Below are 8,343 nucleotides of genomic sequence, written 5' to 3' on the forward strand. Positions count from 1 at the left end.
TGCATTTGATTACTTGTTTCGTCTCATTTGTTTAACAGTATTTTTTTTTTTTTAATAATAGTGTTTCTGAAGATATCCATTTACCTATCTTAATTCTATATCTTAAATGAAATATTTTCAGAAAAAATATTTTATTCCTTATATAAACAGAATATGCTACATAATATTTATTGCGCAGTATATTATATTGCACTTGGAAAATCAATGCAATCAAATTACGATTACCTTCCCCACTCTCTACAGTGCAATATGAATTTCTTGCATGCTCTCTGATATGAGTGCACACTCCCTCTCTACTCAAAATGATGGATTTTGTTCAAGGCTGTAATCACCTTGAATGCTCAGATTTTTATTTTTAGAATATCATACGCGAGATTTACGTGCTTCATAGTATAATAATAAAATAAAAATTATACTTGCATATAAAATGCATGGCATTGGCAAAGAATGGTTATGAAATATCGATAATTAGTGCGAATCTGGTGTAGTCATAGTGGCAATATTTTTAAGGTAATTATAAACTTGCTTGCATATAATACACGAATACCAGAAAATAGAATATGTATTAGATTAGAAACTATGAAACGGGCGTTTTTGTTTAGTCTGTGTTCAACTGCGATCGAGAGAGGTTCATTGAAACGTGCGCTCGATATTTTTATATATAAATTTTAAAGGTATTCTTCTCACTCATTTCATAAAACCGCTGGGGGCACCTCGGAATGAGGATGAGATGCTTCCGACATGTTGGTTGGATCTCGCCACCCTGGAGGGTACACAAATAGGTGGGGGATCTGACTCCTCCCATCGATGACGGGGCGTACTTCTTTCGGGAAGGGTTGTACCGTGGCCGGTGATGGTCCTTAGGACTCAACCACAGTTCCCACCAGTGTTGCTGTTGCGGCGGTCCAGTCATTCAGCCTTATGGTTTAAATCCGTGTGCCTTCGTGGCGGGACGGAGAGTCAGTTGGTTGACTTACTCATTTCATGAAATTTTTTCGTGTTTGTATCCCATTTTTATTTTATTTTTCTCCGAAACCAGATGGAAACAAAACGCAATTTACATCTACTTTTCTTGTACGAGTTCAAGGAATAGTACAAGTACGAATCATAGCGCAACTCAAGCTTCGAGAAATATTAATCACGCATTCGGAGATGGATCCGCTAATGAAAAAAATGCTTGCTATTGGTTCCAAAAATTTCGTTCTGGCAATTTGAGTATCGTCAACGAGCTTCGAGGAGGACCATTGGCCCATATTCATAACGAGGAATCAACACACAAATATTTGTGAACTTGGTTGTAAACTAAGAACTAGCCATACGGCTGTGTGAAAACATCTGCGTGCAATAAATAAAGTAAAAAAATTAGACTTGTATGTGCCTTACGAACTGATGCAATTGCAGATGACCGATCGCAAGAGCAAGTGCGCATCTTTGTTGCTTAACAATAAACGATTGTCGTTTTTACATAAAATCATCACTTTGATAAAAAGTGAATTTTGTATGATAATTGAAAACGATCAAGCAAATGGGTGGATAAGAATACACCCCCAGGACACACCCCTAAGTCGACATTTCATCAAAAAAAGATTTTGGTTACCATATGGTGGAATGCCAAAGGAGTGATCCATTATTTCTTCCTACAACCAGGCGAAACCATAACAGCGGAGTCTCATTGCCATGAAATTGATGTCATGCATGAGAAACTTATGAAAAAAAAGAAAACAGCATTTTTCAATAGGAACGGCGCAATATTACTGCATGATAACGCACGACCACATAAAGCTTCAGTCGTTGTTAACAAATTAATTTCTCTACAATATGAAATTTTACCACATCCTCCATATTCCCCAGATATTTCACCTACCGATTATTACCTTTTCCATAATTATGAATTATTTTTAAGAGAAAAAAAATATAATAACCAAAATGATATTATAAAAAATTTTAAATTGTTTATTAACCCCAAAAATTAAATATTTTTTTCAAAAAGTTATAAATGACTTGCCCATTCGTTGGCAGCAGTAAGTCGTAGATGCCATTGGAAGTTATTTCAATCGAATATAATAAATAATGTAAAACATGAGCTTTTTAGATTTTTATTTTTATTCAACACTCGTTTCATAATTTGCAACCTAATATTTTGGACGCCTTTGTTCTGATCAATTGAAACCAAAATATGACTCAGAACAACAATTTTAGTAAAGAGAATGCATACCAAATTTTATTTGAGTCATTGTGTTTGCATGAATTTGAAACCATAAACAGATAGAGAGTCAACCTTTCAACAGTTATAATTCAAAATTTAATAAGAATCTACATTTTGGATGCTAAAACTGTGTGCCAAATTTTAACTGTCTAACTTTTTACATTTTGTAGCTATCATGTTCACTTGCATTCGGACAGTCAAACTTCTCCAAAAAGGATTTTGTTCCAAATGTAATAGAAATTTGTAAATTTGGAGTTAAGTTTATTAACCGAATTTCATCTGTTTAACTCAAAATATTTTTGAGTTACTGTGTTCGCATTTGTCAAAATCCTGAGATCCAATTTTTGTTGGCTATTAGAAAAATGTTTATACTTCCTGTATAAGAAAGTAAAAATCATATTCCTTTCAAGACTGTATTTAATTAAGAAATTAAAAGAAATCATGTTATTTGAAATAAATGTAAAAAGGAGAAGTAATTATTCATTTAGTATCTTCATTTCAAGGAAAATATAAATGAATATCTCAAAGAAATGATACACAAATAGAATAAGTATAATAGAAAAAAATATTATATAAAATATATAATACTTCATTAAAAAAATTCTTCTCTCAGGGTGAACTGATATAAATTTTCTTCAAACATATTTGGTAAAAAAATTTATCAATCAAAAATAAAAATCAATTTATTTTGAGAAAAATGCACACAGTTAAAATTAAATTTCTTCAAACATATCTGGTAAAAAAAAATTATCAATCAAAAATAAAAATCATTTCATTTTGAGAAAAATGCACACAGTTAAAATTAAATTTCTTCAAACATATCTGGTAAAAAAAAATTATCAATCAAAAATAAAAATCATTTCATTTTGAGAAAAATGCACACAGTTAAAATTAAATTTCTTCAAACATATCTGGTAAAAATAATTATCAATCAAAAATATATACCCTTAAATATATCAAGAAAATTGATATCTTAACTGATAGATTTTTTTTTTTTTAACCAGTGGCAGTGGTTTAAACTTTCTCACATGTTCTTTGATAAAGATACTATCCTCCCGCTTATAAAATTATAGATTTTTGGCCAAGAATTTTATTTTTAGAGTTCCACACATGAGAATTTTGTGCTTCATAAAAACTAAATATGAAATTTTCGCACCATTTTTTTTTTTTTTTTCTAACTAATGGAAAACAATTGTGGATAGAACTTGAATTTTAGTTACAAGATCACATACCAAATCTCATTTGTATAAGTCACTGTATTTTTGACTTCTCTGACATGAAAAAGTACAGATAAGTAGGTTATCTACCTCGAGATGGATTTTGTTTAAAATCTGATAAAGATCTCTACTTTAGATGTTAATTCCTATGCATCAAATTTCATCCATCTCTAGGTTTTTTTAGTTACTGCATTCAATTGGGCAGACTTCCCGTCACTGAATATTGTTCAAAATTTGATAGAAATTTACAAAAAATAGTTTTAAGATTACATACTAAATTTCATCCATCTCAAAGCATTTTTTAGTTATATTTACAGACAGGCAGACATAATTCCTAAAATAGTGCTTTTTGGACTTGAGAAGATCTAGAATGTGGAAATACTTTAAAATCTCGATTTTTGTTTTGATTATAACACTTTCTTGAGAGAGTAAAACGTACATTGAAAATATTTGTTTAAGTCATATATGGTATGTAGTAAACTAAAAAGAAATCTATTGGAATAACAAAAGAATCACTAAAAATTTTGCCTCTCATTTATAGCCATTAGATGATATGATGATTTTTGCATTATTTAATAAAATATGTAAAAATATATTTAAGATCTTTTTTCTTATAATTAACATATTTCGAGAGGCAACGATTATTTTTTGTAGAATTTTTACTCTTCCACATCAGATTTGCAACCTGCAATTATTATGCAATTCGAAATAAGCTTATTTACTTTGAATTAAAAATAATTAATATGGCAAATAAGTATTAATCAATGTGGGCATTTGTATTTTTTCTTTCACATTATATATATATATATATTCTAAGCGTGCCAACTGCATGAAAATTCCAGAATTCTAATTAATTGCCATTTTTTCTATGAATGTATGAAAATATATAAATTACCTGAATTCCCCCAAAATACCTAAAAAAATAATGGCAAAATTTATTGCTTAAATAAGGAAATCACTGTCATTATGAAATAAATCTATAATATTGCAATATTAAATATTTATCTACTTTGCCAACCAGCTGATTTGACAGGAATATCCTTGTGTTTATTTGCATTTTATTTAACAATGCAGAAGACACGTTTGTCAAGTGAAAGCGTAGCAAGCGCAGATAAATCCCTAAGCTGAGCTAGTTCAACAAACAAACAATAAATAAATGCACAAGTTTCGAATTAAAATAGTGTGGTTTGGATTTAGTTTAGTTATATTAACGTCCCGTTTTAAAGCAACACTAGGGCTAATTTGGGACGGTTTGGAACCGCTGTCAGATGACGAGGAAGGCACCTCCCTCTCCAAAATTCTACACCACAGCACAACAGGGGAAGGACGTTTAGCTCCGATGGATTTAGCGTGCACCAAACCAGCTTGCAAAGCGTTTCTTTGGTGGAATTGGGTCTCGAACCTGAAACCCTCCGGTTCCGAAGCCAAGACCTTACCACCAAACCCGGCGGCCCTAAAATAATGCGGATCAAAATGACAAAAGAAAAATAGAGTATCTAATGAAATAAAACAAACAAACAAGTCAACATAAAACTATGGAAAAGCACTTATATTATTCATTGTGTTTCATTTCTGCAGAATAAACATAAAACTATGGAAAAGCACTTATATTATTCATTGTGTTTCATTTCTGCAGAATAAAATCACCAAAAAGGGATATTATCGGGGTTCTGAAGCAATAAGTTCCTGAAATTTTATAAGAAAAATGTTAATTTCTTTACATATATGAGAAATACTGAAGAAACTTGTAGCAAATAATACATTTAAATTAATTTAATGTGTTTAATATTATCTTGATTGGAAAAGTACTTTCTTTGATGTAGGAAGAATTTTAAAGATATGTAGAACAAAAATGGAAAAAAATACAGGTAATAAATAACACTCGTACTAAGCTTTAAAGACCCTATAACTCAGCAAAATATCTGCATTGTTTTCCAATACTCGGGGGGGGGGGGGGGGGGAGCAAGCACAAAATATATATATATAAAGAAAATTTAAGCAATAACATCTGATATTTCCTAATTCAATAAATAAGTTTGATTCTCATATCAAATTATTTCTTTACAATAAATTAAATCAAGATTATAATACTGGTGAATATTAATGACACAAAAAACGAAAACGTATGAATTTTCCAACAAAATTCCTACATTTATTTTCGTAATATTGGTACGATTGAAAAAGTAACCAGCGGAAGTGTTCTACCTGTATTTTCTCATATATTTCTTTAGAAAAGTATTGTTACGAAATTTCCGGGTTCATTTGGATAGTGGAAGTTATATGGTGTGAAGAACGCTCAATCACCAGGCGGCAGTAGAAAATCAAACAACGACGTCTATTTACACGAAGACACACAGGACAGCACAAAGACGACAACTATATACAGCACAGAAGACGATTATCTTCAGCCGAGACGTGCAGCATACAGAACAGCATAAACAGCAGCATACAACAGACTCTACTGCAGACAGTAGAACACAGCTTAGTTCAGCAACAAAACTTCTCCGTCTCTGCTCCGCTTATCTCTGAAAGGCCTCTTCTTTATCGTCGTTTCCGACTACTCTGCCCTAGCAGCTGCAGCCGCCTCCTTTTATAGGTCCCAGGAGGCGGGGCTAGAAGCCTCTCAACCAATCAGGAACGTTTGAGGCATATCTCGGTTCCTACTGGACGGATCGGGAAAATTCTCGATGTTTCGGGTATAATCTATTTTGGCGCCAAATTCGTCGCCAAGCTCTGGAACCTCCGATGCGATCCCGGACTCCGTCCAGTACAGATGACTGTAAAACAATCTTTCCGAGGGTGGAACCAACTATGCTGGGAAGCAGCATTACAGATTCGTAACAGTATAATCTTTCGCCCACCTTCCCCCATAAGCTCTACAAGTACTCAGATTTGTAGTTTCAATCCGCACATAAGCGTGCTTTATTGCACAGTAAAGTAAACCGAATATGCATTTTGGACGCTTTCTTTCTTTTTTTTTTTTTTTTCCAATTAAATGAAACAAAAATTTGGGGCTACTACAAATTCCTTTGATTTATATTAATATATTTTTGTTTTCTCTAAGTACGAAGTATAGTAAAAGTATTATAATCATTAAAAAAAAAAAAAATTCAAACTTGCGATTTTGGCAAATCTCCAGTTTTCAAACCCGAGTTTGAAAAACACATTTTAAGTAAATGCCTGTCTACTTGTCAAAAACGCTTTGAGCTAGATGGATGAAAATTTTTATATGGTTTTTACACCAAATTTATAGATTTCTGTCAATTCGGAACAAAATCCATTAAGAGGCAGTCTATCTATTCGACTGTTTGAATAGAAGTTAACGTGATTACTATATAACGAATAGAGGTAGGCGGATAAATTATAGGATATAGATAGAATAGGAGGATACAGATTATTTTAACATCTATAATGTAGACATCTATAAAATTTTGAGCCAAATCAAACTAATGGTTGACTGTCTCTCGGTCTGCACTTTCAGAAATATGCAAACACGATAGCTCAAAAACACAACGACAAATATATCAAATTTGCTATAGGATTTTGGGACTGTAAGGGTAGTTATGTATCAAAATCCTGTTCAATTCCGTTGGGAAAAACTCATCTAAAACACAAATTCGATTTTAGGATACTATTAACCGCAAGTCAAGGGTTAATCGCCAAAAACCTCGCCAAGCATCACACGATAAATTCAGTAAAATTGGTAAATTCATGCCAAAGGTTAATATTTAGTTACTATTGTCCGCCAGTTTTACGTTATCATGTTCAGACAGACAGATATCAAGCCAGTAATTTGTTTTTTGAACTCGGAGAGATCTGAAATGTAAAGATTCTTCAAAATCTCGAGTTCGAATTGTTTAATGACCACAATACTGTCTCTAAACTCCATACACTTGAAAGTAAAAAGAACAAAAAAAAAAAAAAAAAAAAATTGTTAACTACTATAATAATTACCAAAATAAAAAATACCAGTTTTAGAAAAAATTTCTGACTTTTCCTTAATTTTTTCTGACTTCTTAGAATTCTCTGACTATTCCTGGTTGTCTGATCACCTTGTTATCGTTTCCTAATGGAGTTGAGACAAGGAGGACAGTGTCTTCTCGAAAACTTTAAAGTCTTTCTTATTTATTTCACACAGCATGCTCTCTTTAATTACAGGCTGATACTTTACTGCTTAATTTCATTTTTTTTTCCCTTGCAAACTAAACAATTGTTAAACAGAATTCTTCAGCTTTCAATAGTGGGAGAATTTCAGTGCAATGAAATCTTTTGTGAAAAATTTACATGACGATTAAATTCAAATTGATGTAAAAATCAGTTTTGTATAAAAATATCTATGCGATTTGTCACAGAGAAACACCAAAATCGTGCTTAATTTTAAAATGAAAAGAAAAACCTTGAAGAAAACATGAAGGTGTGCATATTGTGATCCTTTAAAATTTAATCTGTTCGAAATTTAATAGCTCCAGGTTAAATAATTTGTCTGTAGAGTACCCACACACACACATTCTCCTAAATTTCTAATAATAACAAAGATGGATGTGTGTGTGTAGGTGTTGGCGCTCTACAGGCCAAACACTATGATCTAGAACTACCAAAGCACATGCATACTTTGGAGGGTGGAAATGTGCACCTTGGAGCGATTTTTTTTTAAATTTTAATTGAGAAAAATTAAGTTGACTTTTACTGTTTTTCCGCATAATTTCGAAAAATATTATTGCACACACACACAAAAAAAAAAGAATTCATCATCTCAAAATTTAAAAAAAAAAATGTCTCTTTAATAATACAATTTTTATAAATGCGTGAAGTTTTCCTTACTTTTTTCTAAATTTTGGAATTATATATATATATATATATTCAAATCGATTTGAGCAAATACTTAATTGCGTGATTTCCTTCTATTGTTAAAAGCTAAAG

This window comes from Argiope bruennichi, chromosome 3 (assembly GCF_947563725.1).
Source record: "Argiope bruennichi chromosome 3, qqArgBrue1.1, whole genome shotgun sequence".
Taxonomy (NCBI): domain Eukaryota; kingdom Metazoa; phylum Arthropoda; class Arachnida; order Araneae; family Araneidae; genus Argiope; species Argiope bruennichi.